Below are 25,069 nucleotides of genomic sequence, written 5' to 3'. Positions count from 1 at the left end.
TATTTCCTTTTGCTAACTTCGGGGGGTTTTTTGTTCTTCTTTCTCTAATTGATTTAGGTGCAAGTTTAGGCTGTTTAGTTGAGATTTTTCTTGTTTCTTGAGGTAGGATTGTATTGCTATAAACTTCCCTCTTAGAAGTGTTTTGCTGCATCCCATAGGTTTTTGGTCATTGTGTTTTCATTGTCATTTGTTTCTAAGTATTTTTTGATTTCCTCTTTGATTTCTTCAATGATCTCTTGGTTATTTAGTAGTGTATTGTTTAGCCTCCATGTGTTTGTACATTTTACATTTTTTTCCTGTAATTGATATCAAGTCTTCTAGCATTGTGGTCGGAAAAGATACTTGATACGATTTCAATTTTCTTAAATTTACCAAGGCTTGATTTGTGACCCAAGATATGATCTATCCTGGAGAATGTTCCATAAGCACTTGAAAAGAAAGTGTATTCTGTTGTTTGAATTGAATGTCCTATAAATATCAATTAAGTCTATCTTGTTTAACACACCATTTAAAGCTTGGGTTTCCTTATTTATTTTCGTTTTGGATGATCTGTCCATTGGTGAAAGTGGGGTGTTAAAGTGCCTTACTATTATTGTGTTACTGTCGATTTCCCCTTTTATGGTTGTTAGCACTTGACTTATGTATTGAGGTGCTCCTATGTTGGGTGCATAAATATTTACAATTGTTATATCTTCTTCTTGTATTGATCCCTTGATCATTATGTACTATGCTTCTTTGTCTCTTGTAAGTCTTTATTTTAAAGTCTATTTTTTCTGATATAAGAATTGCTAATCCAGCTTTCTTTTGATTTGCATTTGCATGGAATATCTTTTTCCATTCCGTCATTTTCAGTCTGCATGTGTCTCTAGGTCTGAAGTGGGTCTCTTGTAGACAGCATATATATGGGTCTTGTTTTTGTATCCATTCAGCCAGTCTATGTCTTTTGGTTGGAGCATTTAATCCATTTACATTTAAGGTAATTATCGATATGTATGTTCCCATTCCCATTTTCTTAATTGTTTTGAGTTTGTTATTGTAGGTCTTTTCCTTCATTTGTGTTTCCTGCCTAGAGAAGTTCCTTTAGCATTTGTTGTAAAGCTGGTTTGGTGGTGCTGAATTCTCTTAACCCTTGCTTGTTTGTAAAGGTTTTAATTTCTCTGTCGAACCTGAATGAGATCCTTGCTGGGTAGAGTAATCTTGGTTGTAGGTTGTTCCCTTTCATCACTTTAAGTATGTCCTGCCAGTCCCTTCTGGCTTGCAGAGCTTCTGCTGAAAGATCAGCTGTTAACCTTATGGGGATTCCCTTGTATGTTATTTGTTGCTCTTCCCTTGTTGCTTTTAATATTTTTTCTTTAATTTTTGATAGCTTGATTAATATGTGCCTTGGCATATTTCTCCTTAGATTTATCCTGTATGGGACTCTCTGTGCCTCCTGGATTTGATTGAGTATTTCCTCTCCCATATAGGGATGTTCTCAACTATAATCTCTTCAAATATTTTCTCAGTCCCTTTCTTTTTCTCTTCTTCTTCTGGACCCCTATAATTCAAATGTTGGTGCATTTAATGTTGTCCCAGTGGTCTCAGAGACTGTCCTCAATTCTTTTCATTCTTTTTCCTTTATTCTGCTTTGCGGTAGTTATTTCCACTCTTATTTTCCAGGTCACTTATCCATTCTTTGCCTCCGTTATTCTGCTATTGATTCCTTCTAGAGAATTTTAAATTTCATTTATTGTGTTGTTCATCATTGTTTGTTTGGTCTTTAGTTCTTCTAGGTCCTTGTTAAAAGTTTCTTGTATTTTCTGCATTCTATTTCCAAGATTTTGGATCATCTTTAGTATCATTACTCTGAATTCTTTTTCAGGTAGATTGCCTATTTCCTCTTCATTTGTTTGGGTTTTTACCTTTATCCTTCATCTGCTGTGTATTTCTCTGTCTTCTTATTTTGCTTACTTTATTGTGTTTGGGGTCTCCTTTTCACAGGCTGCAGGTTCGTAGTTCCTGTTGTTTTTGGTGTCTGCCCCCAGTGGGTAAAGTTGGTTCAATGGCTTGTGTAGGCTTCCTGGTGGAGGGTACTGGTGCCTGTGTTCTGGTGGATGAGGCTGGATCTAGTTTTCTGGTGGGCAGGACTGTGTCTGGTGGTGTGTTTTGGGGTGTCTGTGGACTTATTATGATATTAGGCAGCCTCTCTGCTAATGGGTGGGGTTGTGTTCCTGTCTTGATAGTTGTTTGGCATGGGGTGTCCAGCACTGAAGTTTGTTGGTCGTTGAGTGGAGCTGGGTCTTACCGTTGAGACGGAGATCTCTGGATGATCTCTCGTTGATTGATAATACAAGGGGCCAGGATGTCTCTGGTGGACCAATGCCCTGAACTCAGCTCTCCCACATCAGAGGCTCAGGCCTGACTCCCGGCTGGAGCACCAAGACCCTGGCAGCCACACTGGGGAGTTTCTTGCCTTTGGGGAAGTCTGAGGTTTTCTGCCAGCGTTCAGTAAGGCATTCTGTAGGAGTTGTTCCACATGTAGATTTTTTTTTTTTTTTTGCGGTACGTGGGCCTCTCACTGTTGTGGCCTCTCCCGTTGCGGAGCACAGGCTCCGGATGCGCAGGCCCAGCGGCCATGGATAACGGGCCCAGCCACTCCACGGCATGTGGGATACTCCCGGACTGGGGCACGAACCCATGTCCCCTGCATTGGCAGGCGGACTCTCAACCACTGTGCCATCAGGGAAGCCCTAGATGTATTTTTGAAGTATTTGTGGGGAGGAAGGTGATCTCCATGTCTTAGTCCTCCACCATCTTGAAGGTTCTCTCCCTGGCACACAGCTGTTAAAAACTTTGTAATTTCCTAAGTGATAAAGATGAATGCAAATGCTATCACATTATTTCCTGATATTGTGGGAAATCATTTGCTTCTTAATAGCCAATAACTCTACTTTTCTGATAGAAATTGAGGAAACCAATCCCTTTGATATGGAATTCAAAACCCTTGCAACCTTGGCTCTGTTCACTTGTCTGACCTCCTTTATAATTAATATTGAGATAATTAATGTTAATGTATGATTAACATTAATAATGTATTATAATGTATGATTATAACTTTTATTATTATGTTAACTGTATAATAATGTATATTATTGTGTCCCACTACAGTGTACATCAAAGTACTCATATCTTGTATGAATGCTCCTAGTATCTTGCACATTCAGGGTGCTCTGTGTTTGCTCCCTCTAGGAAAAATGTCATTTTACTCTCTTTTCCATAGAAACCTTTCAGGATGATAGAGCTTAAATGTCACTACCTCCTGGGGCTTTCTTAAATCTTTTTAAAGAAAATTCATATTTCCTTTTCTTACACTTTCTTAATCTTTTGAACACTTATTAAATCATTTACCATGGTTTACTCTATATGTTAAATATCCATGTTCATTCCTCTCAACCACTAAGGACTTAGGTGTACAAAAGCACTGTACTTGGTTTTTATTTTTTGTGTGTGTGCTGTACAGAACAGGCAAACAGACCATAATAAATGTGTGTTCCTGAGTTATAGTTAACCATCCTGATTTGCGCTGTCTTTACAAAGTGGATGAAATTCTGCAGAAAATATTGGAAACATGGACTTATACTATTAGGATTCTTCTACTGATAACAGAAGACTACTGCCATTATTTGGTGTTCTTTCTCATATTATAATTATATATTTTGATTCAAAATCCTGCTGTATTCTACTGTCCTCCCACATATTGGCACTATAAAGTGTAGAGGACAGAGTTAACACAGCAGTCCAGTATCACTCTTTAGAAGAACCTACTTGCAGAGCTGGTCCTGGGCTGATTTTGGGGAGCTTGGCTTTTGATCTTCCCTACACTGTTAAGGCTCTTTTGATTGACTGAGGTACTGAATTCACTGTATCAGCCTGACCTATGGTGAACTCTGCCTTCCTTCTGGGAATCTGGAATTTCTATCATTGTGGCTGATCACAGGGGCAGGGAGTGCCTATATGATTAGCTCCCACTGAAGCCCATGGACTGAGTTTCTAGCAGGCTTTCCTGAGCAGAAACTGCAGGTGCGTTCCTGTATTTAACATTCCCTGTGGCACCCCAAGAGGAAAGACTTTCCAAATTCTTTGGATGGATTCCTCCAGACTCTGTCCAATCTTTTCCCTTAATACTGTTGTGAATCCTTTCACTGTAATATTAACCTTAGCCATAAGTACAATTGTGCCTGAGTTCTGTGAGTCCTTCTGGTGAATTACCAACATGTAGATATTCTTGGAACTCATGAAACAGGAAGGAACTATTTAAATACTGTCTTGTTACTTTTTTTGGCAAACTTCTTCCAATTGTTGGGATACTCTCATTACAAAAGATGAATAACCAACTGTTACACAGAAAAATTAATTGTCCTCTATATCTCCTAATACTTCATTCTTCTATCAGCAATTCCTATTTGCTCACAACAATGGCATAGTTTAAGCATGGCTTTGCCTAGTTAAAAGATGGAAGAGTGAAAGAAAAGATAAGTAAAATGTATTTTTAAAAGATTAAGTTGTGTTTTGAAAGATAATAGAGAGAGAATGCAGTACAAAGAAAACAGCACTGAGTTTTATAATCAAGTTACTATCTGGCTACTTCCCAAATATGAAACCTTAGGGAAATCATTTAACCTCATCAGGAACTAATTCTGAATTGTAAAAGGGGATAATAAAACTTCCCTACCACTGTTGTAGGGATGCTGAGAAGAGGAAATAAGTTAAATTGTGTAAAATACAGCTGAACATTTTTACATTTAGTTAGGATTTCTTCCTCTCTAATTCTAGATTTTGGCTTAAACCTGGGCAAAGTTATCAGGAAGCTGTTGTAGTTCATTCAATTCTGATCTCTCCATGCAAGCCTGTATATTCACTTTGGGGAAAACAAGAAAGAAGCAGAGCAATGAAAAGGAATCAAGGTAAATAGTAGCTGATCAAGAGTAAGAAAATGAATTCTGGATTTTTTTTTTTAATGTACCAGCAAGCCTCCAGAAAGCATCTAATTCAAGTAAAAAGTTTAATAATTACCACATAAGGATCTCTTCATTTTCATTTCTAAATATATGTATTAGGGAAGAATAATAACAGTAATAACCTTTAGTATTTATAGTGAGGTAGGCATTAAGCTAAATACATCACATTCCTTATCTTATTTAATTCTGTGTTCTACCTGAGAGGTTAGATATTATTACTCTCTCAGATTTGCAGATGAAGCTATGCAGACTTTGCGGTGTTGCGTTGTGTCCACATGGCTAGTGAGAACTCGGCAGAGTAGGTATAGAGGCATGTTGTAACACAATTTCTCTTGAAAAATACTTTAGCATTTTGCTATTCCTCTGTTTTGGTTTGGTACAGAAAACTTCATAGTTTTCTATTTTACTTGAATGTAACTATTCATGTCATAGCCAGATAGTAGTTTTCTGTTTCAAAAATAACATGTTTTTCATAATATAAATGTGAATATTATTTGATATCTCAGTACAGTCTAATAGAGTACTAAACTGGGTCTAATGAAATCCTTGGTTATTCCTGGGATTTTGCTCTTCAAGCTTCCCTGGCCAATCTACATAAATCAGTGCATTTCCAGGAAGAAAAACAAAGTCCAACATGTAGTGTGGGAAATCCTACTAGAAATTATACTTGGTGATTATCTTTTTCTCTTCGTTAGTGAGAGAAATGACAAAAGAATCATCTTAAAGTTATCGAAGATAGAATGTCTCTAAATTGTGAGTCCAGTTTGCTCTTGTATGAACAAACTTAGAACCAAACAGCTATATATGGATTCTTTGTATTGAGAACTAAGATGACAATAATAATCTGCTTGACCTTTAGATATGTGTCAGTTCATGAGAGGGGCAAAGTGCTTAGATATGATGTTCTTATATGTAGTCCAGAGAGAAGGCTGTGTAGGCACTGAAGTGGGTTAATACCAAGAGCTGCAATATTAGAAAACAAAGTCTGAGAAGCTTTTGTCCGAGATGAGCTCTGAAGTTGGGTATCACCATCCTGGAGGGACAAAGTGAGCCTGTACAATGAACCAAATCAGCAAGGCAAATCATGATCTGGGGCTATCAACTCTGGAAGACCTGAATAATTATAGAGAAGACAAAGTTTAACTCACAGTTATTGAACTTCTCACTGCAGTTAATTCGAGAAAGAGATATGAGACCATTTTTGCAGCCTGATTTTGTTAATGAGTAAATATGATGTATTTATATCTGTTATATTGACAGTAAAAGACTAGAGAGAGGGCTTCCCTCGTGGCGCAGTGGTTAAGAATCTGCCTGCCAATGCAGGGAACATGGGTTCGAGCCCTGCTCCGGGAAGGTTCCACATGCTGTGGAGCAACTAAGCCCATGTGCCACAACCACTGAGCCCACGAGCCACAACTACTGAAGTCCATTTGCCTAGAGCCTGTGCTCTGCAACAAGAGAAGCCACCACAATGAGAAGCCTGCGCACCACAACGAAGAGTAGCCCCCACTCACCGCAACTAGAGAGAGCCCGCGCATAGCAAGAAAGACCCAACACAGCCAAAACTAAATAAAATAAAATAAAATAATACATTTTTAAAAACTTAAAGAAAACAGACGAGAGAGGAGAAAGAAAAAGAGAAGGAGAGGAAGAGAGAGGCGGGAGAAGTGGTGGGGGGGAAGAGAGAAAAAAAGAGAGAGAGGGAGAAAGAGAAGGAATGTACTAAGAGCCTGCATGACAAGGATAACAGCTTAAATATTTCCTAAAGTAAATTTTATCCCAGGAAGAGTTGATGGCCTCCTGTCCCCACTCCACCTAAGTAAAATACTAACCGTCACACAAAAGTAATTACAAGAACTTTCCTCATCTTTTATTAACTTAATAACCAAATATTTATCAACTATCTGCTATGTTCAAGGTTCTTGGACATGCTGTGCTACAGTAAGAAACAATAAAGACACAAACCCTACCCTGAGGCACTCATGTTCCACCACAGGTGAGAGAAATTAAACAGTAAATTGCACACATAAATATTGGTTTACTATTTTAATTGTAATAATTGTCATGAAGGAGAAATAATAGAAGAGATTTATCAATGAATGACACACCTCTGTCAACATGAATTAGAGCAGAAGTGAGCATTAGACCAAATTTGGGGCATAGGATAAAATGAAGCTTGCTATAGCTTCAGGGAAATTTGAATTTATTCTTAAAGTAGCCACGGAAAGTCTCTCTCCTTGCTGGACGTTTCCTCAGAGAAATCTGAAACCAGTATCTCCTTTAGCTATTTCATTCCCAGCCTAAGGACACAAAAAACATGATGGAGAAGGTGAAAAAAATCCCAGAGAAGTGGCTCTAGAGCTGGAGCCATGGTGTTAAATCAGCCTCGAAACTTGCCTTCTCTGTTACGTGAATAATAATATTCTTTATTATTTATGTGAGTTTCAATTGGATTTTTGTTATCCGTGGTTGAAAATATCCAAACTGATACAGGCTTACACAAGTCATTTAACCTTATAATATTGTTTTCACTAATAATATGGGTCCTAAAGATATTAGAGGCTTATAATGAATACCTAATGAGATGATGTTTGTCACTGTGCATTGCAATCTATAAACTAAAATATATTTTAAAGTCATCATTTTGGAGTATGAGCAAAAAATACTAATCAGATTTAAGTTTATTCTTACTAAGACTCATGCCTATACAAGCTAAAATGGTAAAAAGATGCTAATTTTTTTTTTTTTTTACATAGAAGAATTCAGGAAAGAACTTTTTTTAATGGCAACTACCAACAACATAACTGGACATTTATGAAAGTTTTGTCTTTCAAAACATTTCACATTTACTTCACAAGAGGAAGACAAAGTCCCTGAGGCAGAACATATGAAAAATTATGTAAAAACATGGTCAGTAAATAAAGGTGAACATTATCCTGTTAAAACACACCAGCTGGTAGCATACATCACCATCACCAACACCATTTAAATTGTTAAACTAGGAAACACGTTAAGTATCTGGATGAGAACACAGAGTTTAGCACTGAGATTGGGTACAGAAAAGCAAACTTGAGAGAAGAAAACAACTAACCACCCTGAAGAACAGTAAGCTTGGATGTGATATGAGAGGCAAGAATAAATGAAGTAGAACAACTCAGTAGTGGAAAAATCTGGAGAGGTTAAGAACATTCAATGACATTTTAAAAGAACTTGCTTCAGAGAATTTCCAATGGATACATAAATTCTAATGTCAAGTTTGCACTTTATCTTTGTAGCTTTGAAAATACATTCTTCTACTTTTAAGGTGCATTCTATTTATATTGCTTATTAAATTATCCCAATTTGGCCACAGGTAAAGAACAGAATTATGCTTTGAAAAAGGACTAGCCAATTGTTTTTGTTTATTAAGGCTCATAATTCTCAATGTTTCCTTATAAATACTTTTTGTTTGTCTCTTACTTGTCTACACTTGTAATGCCTGATGCTCCTCAACTAAATTGCAGGAAAGGATGCTGGTTTTAACAGCATAGTAATAGCTGGTTGAATATTTTCTATTACTATTATAAAAGTTTATGAGCAATTTTAAAGATATTTGATAAAAGGAGAAAATCACCAGAGCCACCAACATGTTAGTAAATCCTCCTGAATCAAATACTGATTCCAGCCATGGGGGAAAAAAAGGAGTTTGCTAAAGGACCACAACTAAAAGACTGATTGAATGATAGTTCAGCAGCCTGAACTATGGCAAGAAAACTGATCCTAGAGAAAAAAGCAAGTATTATTTTTGTTGGCATTTCAGCAGTGATAGGTCTGTGTGAACCTGTCACTACTCAAACTAATGAGGAGCTTTTTAGAGATCTGTAATAGAGGCTTTTTAAAAAACCATGCTTGTCCTAAAGCACACAAACATGTTTTATTATAGTACTGGTCATATCTTCTATAAATGTCTAAAAGAAAAACTTGTCAAGTATAGACTCATGCTAGGTGGAGTTAGTTTTTCTACAATAGTCACATATAATGAAACAATCACTGATGTGCCTCAAATGAAATTATAAATTCTTGTCTGGTTGGTTTTTTGTTGCCATTTTTTAGTTATTGAATTCTGAATTTACTGCTCTGTCCATCTTGCTAATAGAATTCCTGTTACGCTGCTTTTCTTTTAAAAACAAAGAATATACTTCCATTTTATCGTTCATACGTTGTACTCAAACTGCTTTTTATTCAAACTACTAAGAATTATTATTAAATCATTATCACAGTAGGAACAGATTCAGTATTCAAAGTTAGGATTGGTATTTTAGAGATATATATTACATATTACCTTAATAAATGAATACAAATCAAATCTTTCATTACACACACATTCACACACACATATACTCTGCCCTAAGCGACTTGGTTCCAAACAAAAATCTTTCTTAATTATGTATAAGCAAATTCAAGAACTGATGAGGTTTAGGAAATAACTATGAATAATATAGAGAGAATATAAACCAAATTACGACATGACACAAAATAAAAGTGTTTCCAAGGGCGGTGCTTTGGCAATCTTAAAATATTACCAGAGTAATATATAATATTCTTTCAAATTCCATGATATTTTTCTTTTAAAGACCACATATCACTTTCTGTGACGAGTAAGCTTTTCTTATTTTTGCATCGGGAATAGATTTGGTATCCTGTATTGGGAGGAAAAATGACTGTAGGAATTATTATAGAGCAGGATACAAATTATGATAAATCAACCTTCTAAATTCCTCATTTGGGGGAAGGCAACATTGCATACTGGTTAAACACAGACCTAGTGCAATTCTCAGATTCTCCACTTAAGAGCTATGTAACTCTGAGCAAGTCTCTTAAACTTTATAAGCTTCAGTGTTCTTATCTACAAGATGAGAAAAAATCATACTTACTTAATTGTGTTTCATAAACTAATATGTTAAGCTTAGGGCTTCTAAGGCCTGGAACAAAGGAGACTTCCTGAAAGGATAGAGAAAAATGTACTTTCTACAGCTAACAGGCCAGAGAAGAGAATAATATTAGAAGGACAAGACTTCTGAGGAAAAGAGTGAGAGGTAATATTTGAGTAAATAAGAATGAGAGCACATGATTGGAAGACCTAAAACAAGTATCGTTATGTATTAAAAAAAATTAAAAACTCATCTGAAAATGAGAGATCCCTGTGTCAACACCAGACCATAATAGCTGTATAACGAAAGTAGTACAATACAAAGCACCTGCGTTTGTGAAGACAGAATTTTACTATAGGTAGCTGGTATTTGACATGAAGCAGAAAGGGGATGGGGATATTACAGTCAGACAGACTTCGCATGAATGCTACCTTGGCCGTTTATTTAATGGGTGATAATGATAAACTTAGGTAGGCTGTATGACATTCATTTTACCTACTAAATTATCCACCTAGGGTAGCCCTGAAGAGCCAAATAAAAATTAGAAATGAATAAATTCACACAGATAAGTGGTGATGATCGGGTGATACTGAATAAAATGATGGTTATTTTGTACTCACTTTCATACTGATAGTCATTCTCAACCTGAATCTATCTGCCCTTAAAGTTGATGTAACTCTGTGAGATCACAAGCTTGTACAACTCAAGAGTTATCAACACAAACGTTAATAAAGACAAATACAAAGAAGAGTCTTTAGCCTTTCAAACTTCATCTGCCTTTCCACAAAGACCAGAAACAACTATTGCTGCAAGTGTTGTTGTTGTTATAATTTTGTAACTTCCCAATTATGTTAGCTGCCTTTCTGTTCTCTTGGTGTTACTAGCAATAAAAACACTTGATTTTAAAAGAGCAGAGGAAAGTTAGGAATACTGTATTCTCTCAAGATCTGTTAACACAGGATCGCATCTTAAAGAGTAGTTGGTGGTAGCCATGAATAGAAAAGTAAATGGATCAAAATTCCAGGACTTAGTCTTAGGAAAGAAAAAACGAACATGACCTCATCCTAGGACCAGTCATAAATCCCTGGGTTTGGGGAATATCTGGATTTGTGATGTCATTCCCTGTCATCATTTGCCAAAATTCTATGATCGCTACAGTGAATTTTCATTTCAAAGTGGGATAGCAAGGTTTGGGAAGATAACTTTTGTAATTGCTTCTCACTCCTCTTCCATGTTTCTAATTCAAACAAAGCTAAATTGGAGAAATCTGCCCTATCGTTGGTAGCAACAGCGGGTGTGTGGAGAAATTTAGTCTATTATAACTTATAAGACTTCACAATTCTTAGTCACACGCACATTTCAGAAAAGCTTTTTCCAAAAGACTGTGGTTTCTTCAAGGGCACTTTTTCCCGAATTTATTCTCAAACTACTTTAAAAACTATTTTGTTAAATAGTCATGCCTATTCTATTTGAGCTTGGGTTATTTTCCATTCTTTTAATGATTTATATATGCCAGGCAACCTTGCCAGAGGAGAACACCTACAGAGATCAACCACCAATTTAATACACTTTTAAATACTTTGTTTTATAGGTAAACAAGCTATCTCCATCTTATTAAGTTTCACAGATTTTTAAAAATCATGACCAATTATAGTAAAGATGTATTCTTATGCATTTAAAGGAGGACTGAAGGCTTGGCAATCAAAATTATATCTTCTAACACTGACTTAAATAAATACATTAAATCAAGATTTTTAAATCATTTATTTATATGGAAAGGGGAAAATATGAAGAGCTGTCCTTGCCAATATCATCTTAGTTATCTATCTGCCTCTATCTATAGGCAGACAGATAGATGAATAGATAGATGGATATAGAAATATATTTATGTGAAATGGCACAAAAGTTCCTTTCCTTTAAATGTTCTCTCTAGAATCTTCTGCATCCTTGCTACCAAAGTGTCTAGGAAAATGACTTCTGGTTCTCAAGTGGTCAACAAGAAGAAACAAAGCATGCGGGGGGGCCACCTTGTTTCAACTTCTAGGTCACACACGGATAATCAAATAAAGCTTTATGCAAGTTACCATTAAAGACTAAGTATGGATTTCCTAGCAACTATCATGAGGCTAAGACGTTTTCTAGGTTTATCCAATGATACAAGCAGATCTGTACTTAAAATGTTCATTTTTTTGGAGGCGTGGGGGAAATAGCTAAGGAACTTACATGTATTAGTCATGTAGATAAATAATTACATTTTAAAAATTTAGGACATGCTAATATTAGAAAGAAAGATGGCATCTTGTTGTTCAGAGTTGAGCCTTGAATTACCCTAGCACAGAGAGAGGTGGGTCGCACGACCCTCCTCTGTGGTTAGAATACGTACCTACCTTCTAACATTTGCTTGTGTAAGTATCCAAGTTGACACAAAATATGTATGCAAGGCTGTAACTAAAGATCTTAACCTTGATTCATTTGCTTTCCAGCTCATTTTAAAAGTTTGGCTGAGAGAAACTATATGAAGGAAAATATCCCACAGAATATGCTTTCTATTTACTCCTTTGGCTCTTATTATTTCTCTATTTGAATCAAGCTACATTTAAGCATTATATATCTAGACCTCATACCCTTGCAGAAATGATTTCACCAATTTGTTTAGTCTTTTTTTTTCCTTTTTGTAAAATGAAAGTTGATATAAGTACATAAGATTAAAGATTAATCTTTAAAGTTGATATAAAATATAAGATTAAAGTTCTGAAAGTTCTGTAAGTGGTGATGGGAGACCGTTAATTATTTTCAGAAACTGGTGCATTGTCAATGGTGTAATGACAAGGGTATGACTGTATTTATTCATTGTTTTTATCTTATCATCCATATAATTAGATGATTTAGGATTAAATCACTTGAAAACATGTCTTTCTTTTGGATAAGTAGTCTGCTTATCCTGGACACTGAGGGCTGGGCAGAGTAGAAAAAAAATCTACTCTTTCTTGATTTCTAACTTATAAGCTTTAACATATATGATTATAAAAGACATTATTATAAGCTATTTTCAATGTTTTTAGAAATAGAAAATCACATATTACAAATAAATCTAATATTTGATTGAGTGCTTGATTAAAATTTGAAGTACATACTCTAGGTCCATCTACATCTCTACAAACAACCTAATTTCATTCCCTTTTATGGCTGAGTAATATTCCATTGTATATATGTACCACATCTTCTTTATGCATTCATCTGTCGATGGACATTTAGATTGTTTCCATGTCCTGGCTATTGTAAATGGTGCTGCAATGAACATTGGGATGCATGTCTCTTTTTGAATTATGGTTTTCTCAGGGTATATGCCCAGTATTGGGATTGCTGGGTCATATGGTAGTTCTATTTTTAGTTTTTTAAGGAACCTCCATAATGTTCTCCACAGTGGCTGTATCAAGTTACATGCCCACCAACAGTGCAAGAGGGTTCCCTTTTCTCCACACCCTCTCCAGTATTTATTGTTTGTAGATTTTTTGATGATGGCTATTCTGACCGGTATCGTATATTATTGCATATATGTGGAATCTAGAAAAATTGTACAGATGACCTATTTGCAGGGCAGGAATAGAAACACAGATGTAGAGGATGTACTGTAGACATGATGGGGAAGGGGAGGGTGGGATGAATTGGGAGATTAGGTTTGACATAAATACACTATTGTGTGTAAAATAGATAGCTAGTGGGAGCCTGTTGTATAGCACAGGGAACTCAGCTGGGTGCTCTGTGATGACCTAGATGGATGGGATGGGGGGAGGGAGGTCCAAGAGGGAGGGGATATAGGTATACATATAGCTGATTCACTTCATTGTATAGCAGAAACTAACACAACATTGTAAAGCAATTATACTTCAATAAAATAAATAATTTAAAAAAATTTAAGTACATAGAGAATACAGAAAGGACTTTAAAATTAGCTTTGGGAGCATGAAAAGTATGTTTCGTGAAAATAACTTCCAAATAGTTTATAATTGTAAGAGTCAGAATTGTGTGTGAAATTTTAATTGCAGCATTCAATATAAATGGCAACTTTGAGTATTAAATTAAATGCTAAAATTTTTTTCTTCTTTGGATTTTAGTTTATATCTATCTCCTTTATTTTAGCATTCATTATGTATTTTTTACACTATAAAACATACCTCTATATGACCAGAATGGTTTTACAGGAAAATGTGAGGAACTTAAGCTCTCATTTTATGAGACAGTAATTTTTCTTCAGTATATAATTTTTATCTTGAAATTCCTTATACCCAGCCTCTAAAGAGAATCCAATAATTTGGGTGGAGAATGGTAAAAAAAAATTTATTCTTTTAATCAATTCTGCCATGTTAATCTTTCAAGATGTTTATTTCATAACAATGATTATATATAAATTTTTTAAATTAAAGATATTTTTGTTCTATTTAATATATATGTATATTTCTCAGAATTGCTATCATGTAAAGAAAATTTTATTGTTTCACACAAAAAAACCCAAACTAGCCTTCTATAACAATTATATCAGAAAGTTATTTCAAGTAATTATCTTGTATTTGCTCACAGAAAACAGCTTTTTGAAACTTATTTTATAGTTTCAGATGAAGTATGAAGAAAATAGAATTTCAGGTCTTTTGCTATGAACTGATGCCCTTCCTGAGGTAGATTTTTAAATGTGATTATCCAACTGTAATATTAATTTAGAAGACAGCATCTCTGTAAAATATTACTACTATGAACAATTGTTTTACTTTGTCTTAGGTTTGTAAAAACTGATCTTTTAATATTGCACAAAATGGAGCAACATGTATCACATAATGCACAAATCAAAATATTCCCTTAGTTACGACATGGAATGAATCAAGCAACACTACCTTGGAAGTGTATATAATCTTTTATTGAAAAATGTCGATTCCTCAGAAAACTGCCTCCTTCCTTCCTTCTTCGCTCCCTCCCTCCGTTCCTCCCTCCTTCCTTCCTTCCTTCCTAGGCTGCATTATATCCCATGGTGTGAATGCACTACCATTTACCCAGCTATTCTCATACTGATGGACTATCAACCCACTTTTAGTAGCTTGCCACTAACGACAATGCTTCAAATAAAGAATTGTGCATACACGGTAAGGCACTGGTGGTTTCAGATCTGCATTATGGATTTTGAGAAGCAGTCTGCTGGGTCAAAGAGTACATATATTTTAATTTTAACAGATGTTACCAGAATGTTTTAAAAATGGTTGTTCTCACCAAAATGTTAAATGTTCTTTAAAAAGATAACTATGTGAGGTGATAAATGTGTTCATTAACTAGATGGGGTAGCAGGGGATTCACATTTCCACCAGCAATATAAGCATTTTTCCTGCATCCCAGCCAGCAGTTGCTATCACAAGTCTTTCAATTTTTTTGCAAGTCTAAGGGATATAAAGTGTTAACTCATTGTAAATGTAAGTTATATTCTGACAACTAGTAAGTTTGAATAGCTTTTTATATTAACTTTCCAACTGAATGTATTTCCTTTGACTTGTTTTTTGGTATGATTTATATTGGGTGCTCTGTCTCCTTCTTGGCATTTGTTAAGAGCTCTTTGCGTATGATAAATATTAACCTACAGTCTGTCCTCTGTGTCTCAATTTTTTTCCCAAGCACTTCTATTCTCAAAACAAAAATGTGTGAAATAACACCCCTAAATCTTGATATTTTTCTGTTTTTCCTTATAAATCTAGCACTTAACATGTACCCTATAAAGAAATACCCCTACCTGGAATTAAATTTCAAAAAGGGGAGAGCTAGAATATTATCAGTCAAGAAAAAGCTCGTGCTTTTTCCTCCTGTTTGAAAATATTGTAAGAAAGGAATGAAATGGTAAGAGTGCAGGCGGTATTTCAAATTTATTTGTTTTCAAGGAGATAGCTGTTCCAAAAAGGAGACATAGAATTTTGAGGGAAAAAAAAAAAAAGGCTAACAGTCATCTGTGCTATGAAACCAACTGGAATTCAGAAGGATACATAGAGATTTAGAAGATAAATTACAAGTTTTGCTGGTATCTGGTCCAGCTTCTGCTGCTTTATCTTTCATTCTAACTTTCCACAGTAGTTCTTCAGGCTTCTTTCCAAAGAATGTACTGCTCTACTAGTCTAAGGAAAGCAAAGCTAATTAGATTGGCAAAGTAACTTTGTTAAGCATATGTCTTTGTAATCTTAATTTGCATAAGTACAAAATTTATACTGTTAATCAATGGGTTTGTGACAGTGAGAGACATTAGTTCAGTGCAAGAACTATTTTATTTTGTTTGTTTCGTTTGTTTGTTTGTTTTGTGGTACGCGGGCCTCTCACTGTTGTGGCCTCTCCCATTGCGGAGCACAGGCTCTGGACGCGCAGGCTCAGCGGCCATGGCTCACGGGCCCAGCCGCTCCGCGGCATGTGGGATCTTCCCGGACCGGGGCACGAACCCGTGTCCCCTGCATCGGCAGGCGGACTCTCAACCACTGCGCCACCAGGGAAGCCCCGAACTATTTTAAATGGAGTTAATTTATATAAAGAAACAGTAGCAGGTTGTTCAATGGTTTAGTACATGTATTTTTTTTTCAATTATATATATATATATACATGTATGTGTACATAGAAGCATAACAAGTAGACACACGTATGTGTGTATAAATTATCCCACCTGATTGTGAAAAGAAGCCCCTGAAGTAGGTACGGCAGAGATTAAAAGACTAATTTTAGAGTGGAGGACAGATACTTAAGTTCAGAGAGGCGACTATTATGAACAGTCAAAGAGTAAATGAGTTGTAGTCTAGGCCAATGCCCCAGGCTTCTGATATCTGATTCTATGTTCTAACTATTAAAAATCATCAAGTTATGATATAAATATAGAACTGAAATATATTTCTTAAATTACAAATGAAGTAGTGCTTCTTTTTCCTGTATCTTTAAGAGAAACATTTCATAAAATTTTATGAAATTAAAACTTATTATTCATGTACCCAGAATAGACATTTTGCATTGCAGTGATTCAGTTCTGATACTTTAGTTCTTCAGGTCATTAGTGTAGCATAATAGAATTTCTTTATAAGGAATATTTTGAGACAGGAGCTGTAAAGTAATAAATTTACCCTAAAAGGGGAAAAATGAGGGCTTAGTGTTTATTTATTAGTGGAAATCAGCACATAAATGTTGCTTGCTAAAAGTTTGATTCAGATGAAAAGAGAACACTTGATATGCATTACCTTAAGATACTTTAAGATTCCTAAGGATTTGAGCTTACTTCCTGGGTAACATTAATGTATGGCTTAAATAAATTTAGGCTACCTGAACAATAGATGCCTAAACACCTCTTTCACTGGACACCAACATATATCTAAAAATGTCCTCTGCAGGATTAAAATTAGACCGTGATTTTCTATCCAAAGTTGAAGTCTCACCCACAGTAGTGAAACAAATTTAAATTCACAGAGGGGAATCTGAAGTCTAAATGTCAATACTAATTATGGAGGAGAAGGAGTGGGGTCATAGGCAGAAAATAGAGCCAAGAATTAGGAGCAGAGATGGGCTCTGATTGGTACGAAGTCAGAAATGAGTGGGAAAGGGTACAGGCCATTTGATACAAATTGTGCTTGTAACTGTTTTTTGGGTTTTTTCTAAATAGATCTTCGTTGGAGTATAATTGCTCCACAATACTGTGTTAGTTTCTGTTGCACAACAAAGCGAATCAGCCACATGCATACACATGTCCCCATATCCCCTCTCTTGAGCCTCACTCCCACCCTCCCTATCCCACCCCTCTAGGTCATCGCAAAGCACTGAGCTGATCGCCTTCTGCTATGCTGCTGCTTCCCACTAGCTAACTATTTTACATTCGTAAGTGTATATATGTCGATGCTACTCTCACTTTGCCCCAGCTTGCCCCTCCCACCCCGTGTCCTCAAGTCCATTCTCTGTCTACGTCTTTATTCCTGCCCTGCAACTAGGTTCATCAGTAACATTTTTTTTTTTCAGATTCCACACATATGTGTTACCATATGGTATTTGTTTTTCTCTTTCTGACTTACTTCACTCTGTATGACAGACTCTAGGTCCATCCACCTCACTACAAATAACTCAATTTCATTTCTTTTTATGGCCGAGTAATATTCCATTGTATGTGTGTGCCACACTGAACAAACTCAGTCAAGATATATGGCTTGGTTATTCTGGGTGTTGTTTTTCAGTGTTTCCCATTCAATTATTTTTTTCTTTTTACATATATCATTAAATAAATAGGTGTTGAAAAGGGGGAGCTAGAAACTAGGTAGAAGTAATATTGACTTGTTTAATATCAAACTGGAACTTAAAAATTAAACTAAAAGCTAAAAATCAGTTCACTGCAACTCATACTTTACTGCTCAAGATTGGGCCCCAAGATAATTAAGGCTTCTGCTTTTCCACACTTCCCAGCACCCTGTGCAGTTTGTTGGGGCCATGTGACTGAGTTCTGGTCAACAGGATTAGGACAGAAGTGATAGAAACTAATTTTATCCTTAAAAACATAGTATCTCTGCCTCTTCTGGTACTACATAACTTTGAAAACTACATGTCCCAGTGTCATAGCTACAAAATGGAGGAGATCTGTCTCAAACATATTGGACTTACTGGGAATGAGGAATGAGCCTTTTCCTGTATGAGCTCAGGAACATGATTTTTAGATTTGAATCTTACTGAGTAAAAAAAGAAAAGGCAAAAAATAAATGGTGTTTCAAAAGATATCAATTAAAAGGAAAAGAAAAAAAAGTTCTGATTAAATAATTAAACCTTAAAATGTTTAAATCTACTGTCTGGTAATTAGTAAAAGTAAAAGCTTAATTTCAGAAAGTAGTAGAAAGTGTAAAAAATCTGTAAAAATAGAAAAACATATACACAGAACATCAAATTTTATACCTTTAAGAGGCTATATTTTAGTTAGAGTCTGTAGTATTTAAATACTCAAGAGTGACAAAATTAACTTAGGACTACAATTCGTCCTAAGAGTAGTTAAAAATAAACAAAGAAGTGTAGATAGACTAGTCATATCTCCACAAGTGTCTTCTTATTATACCCCGAAGATGTGAGTATAATGGAAACAGATTTTTTAAAGAAAATATATCTATCAAAAAAATCTCATTCTAATTTTGTATACTATGGAGGATTTCACAATAGAGATGCACAATACTGTCATAATAATGGAGTTTCAATTTGACACTTTGTATGAATAAAAATGAAATAGATGTGATATTTTTAAGGGATTTTGAAAATTTTTATATGCAAGCAATATCTATTTTGAAAAGGGAGACTCAGTTGTTAAAATGTATGGATCTACAAAAGGTTGTCAAATTTTTTCTAAGCACTTGGGGTTATATCAAACAAAAAGCAATTTTATTTTCTAAATTATGTAATATTCAATTACACATTAATCTCACATTAATAACAACTGTTTTAGCAGCTAAACTGTGAAATTTATTTTAAAAATATTTAAATCAGGGATTTTACTAGACCACCAGCCCTCTGTCTCCCTGCTCACAATTTAGATACGTCCAATAAAGAATAACATCAGGTTAGATCCACCTAACAAACAACTATGGAGTGGGCCTCAGACGGGACGATTTCAATCAGTCAAAAAATGTCTGCTCATCTTCAGGAGCTTGGCAAGAATCTACACTGCTTCTCAAATACCTTACGTATTTGAGAGGCTTATGTGAGGGATTTTTGAGAACTAAAGGGGTTTGGGAACATAATAATCCATGTGTACTGAAACAAGTTGTTTAGTCCTTAGTTAAAAGAGCTGGAATTTACTTTATGGATATGTAAGCCAGGTATTTTGTGCTGGCAGACTCTGTTCTGCTTCATTTGTGAAGGAACTTACATTTTTTCCCCTTTTACTTTAAAAACAAGTAAGCCTGGAACACCTGGCAGCTGTCCTGTCAAACCCAAGTACTGCAAGTGATGGCATTGTCCATATCTGGGGATCTGTTGCACAAAGTCATGGGGATTCTTTGCTTTTAAGTTATCTCCAAATGATGCACGTCTCTTCTAGAGTTTGCACTAAGTATCAGAAATGAAGAAAACCTTTTTCAGAGTTTCTTTCTCCAATGTAACCCACAGGCAATGTTAGTTTTTGTTTTCAAGTAATATAAAGAAATATAGAACAAGAATTTCTCACATAATTTACTATTTCTAAAGCTGCTGAGTTGTCTCTGACCAAAATGAATAATATGTAGAACACAAAGGATCAAGCAACTCTTTAAATGAAATTCAAGTGATAGACATGAAAACTTTCTAAGGTAGAGATGAGAGCCTTGGACCCAGAGCATGGATTAATTATGTCATGGAAAAATAAAGTTCCATAACAAATTCCATTGTTTTCTTGATCCCTGTCCCCTAGTCTGTCTGATACTCTGACACCAAATGAAATTCCTCTAAATAATATTTTTTTAAAGTATGTCTCTCACCTACTCAAATACCTTTAGGAGTTTCCCCACCAGAAAGCACAAAAGTAGCAGTGAAAGCTCTCACAGATCAGGCTCCAGCCTGGGTTCCCAGTGTTAATCCTTTCTACGAATCCTCTATATGTCCCAACATGGTATATCAGTTTGCCCTGAATGGTATGTTTTGTCTTCAGTGTGAAAAAAGTGTGCTTTTTCATTCTACTTGATTAACCTATCAGGTCGCTATCTCTAAGGAACCCCAACCCAGCCTGTATCACACTTCTTTTGTTTCAAACTATTTATTACCTTCCTGGTTCCTTAGGATGACTTTTCCTTCTTTGGATTCTAGACTCTGCTAATATTTTAGAGATAGTTTTGGATTAAATCCAGAGTGTGCTGTACTGGTGCTCTTTCTGGTGAGTCAAATCATTAGTTCTATTTGACTCTTCATTGGACATTATTTTTTGACTATTAGTGCATTAGCTATCCCTCAAAAACTAATAACTCTCCAAAGACAAAGTCTCTTCTTTTTTTTACAAAGTCTCTTTTGATTAAAGGACTAAAATAAATGACTAATTGAAATGCTTAAAACATGGCAAGTATTAATGTTATATTTTAAATATGATTTTTGTGCTCTTATTCTCACACAGTCTATGTCTACCATTATCCTAGATATCTGTAGACTCGTGACCATGAGCAAGTAGTGTTTAACTATTTAAGCTTTGATTTTGTCACCGCACATTTGTATTCCCCTCATTCCTTTCTCCACAGTAAATTCAACCTGCATCAAAAATCAAACATGAAAGCTGAAGCCATAAAATACTAAAAGAAAACTGGAAATTTTTGTTTTGTTTTGTTTAATCTGGGAGTGAAACAGACTTTTGTGTGCATGACAACAAAGAATACAAAGTAATTTGACTATGTAAATATATCCAAAATTTAAAGCATGCATACCTTGCAATATAGTAATTCTACTTTTAATAATTATCCTTATAGATATACTTGCTCAACGGTGTGTATAAACATACATTATATATAATATGCATATTATATATTATATGTATATATTATATATACATAATATGCATACTATATGTACATATGAATACACGTTTATAATTTTATGTTTAAGAGTTTTCTTTACAGATACAATTAATCAAGTGTATATATACACATTATATATGTACACATTTATATATATATACACAGTATGTATAGATATATATGTGTGTGTATGTGCATATGTAAATATACATAAATGTACATTTTTGTACCATTTTTTTAAGAAAGTAACTGATGGAAATATCCTAAATTCCCAAAAATAATGGAACAGTAAGATATAATTTTACCATTTCTACACAATGGACCATTACATAGCTATTAGAAAGAATGAGGTAGGCTTAATGTGCTGATATTGGCGAGATGTCCAGAACACATAATAAGAAAAAACAGAATGTCATATACTAGTAAAATTTTTTTGTAGAACTGGATCCCATTCTGTGCTTGAACTATATGGAAAGGATTCTGATGTGAGACTAAGAAATTATCATTTTTAAAACTACAGGTGTTCCTAAAATTAAATTGTCTGTTTACAGTTCACTGATCAACCTAACATTTCAAGCTGCCTTTTGGCCAACACTGGTTTTGGTCTCACTATCCTCTTCCTGAGCACAGAAAGATACATACATGCCATCTTTCCCTTTACTCCCTTATGAAACATTACTCCCATGCCATCTACGTTTATCATTTCACAGTGTTATTTTAACAAAGAGAGATAAGATAGAATCTATACAACAAACTCAAACAAAAAAGTGGGAAAATACACAAGGACGAATCTCGTTTGCTAATCCAACAATGTTTTAGCCAAATCAATAGTTAATCTACGATTAAAAGAAATACTTAAATTGGAAAATCAAGTCAAGAATACATGATCACCTTTATTGCATTATAATTAATTGCTGTTTATAATATTTTGTTCTTTATTCATCCCGCTTAATGAGAAAAATAAATTATTTTAACTACATGTGGAATCATAAGTATATTTTTAAGTATTTTACTCTATTCATATGAGTTGCTTTTTTTTGTTTGTTTGCTTTGCTTTGTACTTTTTAACCTTCTGCTAATTGCATGCTTGTATTCTTGACTAAGGAACATTAGCTAGTGTTTTGAACCTCTCACTTAAAACACCATCTCCTTTCATTACACATTCTTTACAAGTACTGCAGGAAATAGTATGCCATCTTTCATTTATAGAAGATTCAAACGAGCAATGTTTCATTTCTTTACTATATATTTCTTTACTGTAAATGAAATGTAATGAAAATTTATTATATTAGCAGTAAACTTCAGACATTTAAACAAGGACAATCTGTACTGCTTGTGCACACAGAGGCAATAAATTCTCTGTGTGGCAATACTTGCAGCTGGATCTCTTAGCCTGGTTGAAAAACTTCCTACGGGCAGAGTACCTTTCAACTGACATTATCCGTATGATATTGTTGTCAGGACCCCATATATAGAACTGAAGCATTGAAATATATTTGCTTATTTTCCTAATTACAAAAGTAACGTATGTTCATTGTAAATGTGATATGTCTACAGAGGGTTTAAGAAAGCAATTTTTTTCATATTTTGATTCTCCAGAGATATGGCTGTTTGTATGTATGTATAGATACTATACAAAAATGAATCATTGTAAAAATAACATTCTAAAATTTCCATTTTTCATTAAACACAGATATTCAGTAATTATTTATTAAATTAAAAATAGTAACTTTTAACAAATACTACATGATATCACTTACATGTAGAATCTAAAAAAGGAAACTCAGAGAAAAAGTAAAGTGATGGTTACCAGGGGTTGGGAGGTGGAGGAAATGGAGAGATATTGGTTAAAAGGTACAAACTTCCAGTGTAAGATGAACAAGTCCTGAGGAGCTAATTTGTAGAGCATGGTGATTATAGCTAATAATACTGTATTATAAACTGGAAAGTTGCTAAGAGAGTAGATCTTTTATGTTATCACTACCAAAAAGAAATGGTGTGATGGGATGGAAGTGTTAGCTCATAATATTATGGTGATTATTTTGCAACATATGAATACATCAAATCAACACATTGCACACCTTAAAACTTCACAATGTTATATGTCAATTATATCTCAAGTTGGGAAAATGGTAACTTTTATTTCCATCAAATATAACTTATAGTAAACAAAGTATCGAGGTATTTACAAATACACACATTTTAAAATATGCAGACAAATCTTGCTCTATGCACACAAATCTTGCTCTATGAGTCCTCTTTCCTTTCATTTTCATAAGAAATACAGCAAAGAATCACAGAAGTGTTAAAATATGTTTAAAAAAGAGGAAAATTGGAAAGCAGACAGGAGGAAGAGGGACAAGTGGGAATACAGAACAAAGTAACTGATTAAGAAGACTGGTGTTAAAATGATAGTGAAATTGGAACACAATTAAAAATAAATAAAATAACTATCAGTAGATAGGTGGCTTTCTCCTCTAGGCCCAAGAGCTTAGTTTGTTCAGGCTACATCTGACATTTCTTAGAAATTTCTGAACAGAGCAAGGGAAAAACTTCTCTGATGATTCCTGCTCACCAGGACAACCCCAAATCTGCAGATCACAGGTGAAGCCAGTAGCCTGGCTCTGAGCAAAGGAATATGCATGGGAGGTGGGTTAGGGAGGGAGTTGAGGACGGAGGTGGAAGAGTTGGGGAATGGGTTGGAAAGAGGATGCAGAGACACTATGACTTGGCTGGCTATTCAAGTATTTCAGCCAACTGTTTAATCTCCAACTTTAGTTCACTCTCTATGTCTTTAAATTTGGTGCTCCATTTTTCAAACTTATTTTTCATTTCTATTCTAAGTTTTCCTCCTCCTTAAAGGAAAACATCTCTATTTTTAATGTTTTAATATTTATGTTTTATATTATAACCTAATTTCAGGTTTTTACCTTTTGTGGTTTTAGAAATAAGGAGTCAAAATATACTTTGCAGGTAGAATGGAGTAAAGAAGCTATGGGATATAAACAAAAATTTAGGATCATGGTTTCTGTCTTGAACAAATGAATGGCTGATAGTTCTGTTTACCAAGCTAACAAATATTCTGATTTGGGGAAGTGGACATTTAGGTGGGGAGTGGAAATATGTGGTTCTTTTTTTAGACACATTAACTCTGAGGCATTTTGAAGACACCCAAGTGGAAGGTCAAGAAAGGAAGTGTACATTGGAATCTATGGCTTTACACTAAAATATAAATTTCAGGATAATCACCATTCTACAGTATGCAATAAGAATGCTACAAAACACTGTTTCATGTCAAATAAGTTTGTTAAAAACAGTATTTCTCAATGAGGGAACGTTTGGTATTTTAAGCACTTTGACATCTTTGTTTTATGAAATAGGCTTATATATTAGAGCATTTTTAGCATCCCTGGCCCCAGCTAAGTAAATATCAGTCATGTCCATCCAATCTTGTGACAACCAAATATCCGTCCGTTTCACACACACATATTTTCAGGTGCCCCTTAGAAGGGGTGTCCTGCCCACTTCCAGCCCCTGTAGGTTAAACCAAGTCCAAAATGATTCTTTAATACAAGACTTCAAAGGTATTTTTTAATACAGTCACGCGTATTGTGAATTACCAAGAGGATGACATAAGGGTGCATTTCCAAACCGTATTTATCATTGAATA

At 34.9% G+C, this 25,069-nt stretch overlaps 1 protein-coding gene across 1 annotated transcript in view; it reads right to left on the bottom strand.

Annotated features, from left to right (window-relative positions):
* Positions 1 to 25,069, bottom strand: part of CCSER1 (coiled-coil serine rich protein 1) — a 1,250,826-nt gene that overhangs the window by 423,289 nt on the left and 802,468 nt on the right. The gene's annotated exons all lie outside the window — the stretch shown is intronic.

This window comes from Lagenorhynchus albirostris, chromosome 4 (genome assembly GCF_949774975.1).
Source record: "Lagenorhynchus albirostris chromosome 4, mLagAlb1.1, whole genome shotgun sequence".
NCBI classification, from domain to species: domain Eukaryota; kingdom Metazoa; phylum Chordata; class Mammalia; order Artiodactyla; family Delphinidae; genus Lagenorhynchus; species Lagenorhynchus albirostris.
The sequence above is the reverse complement of the archived record's forward strand: the minus strand, read 5'-3'. Positions and strand labels throughout refer to the sequence as shown.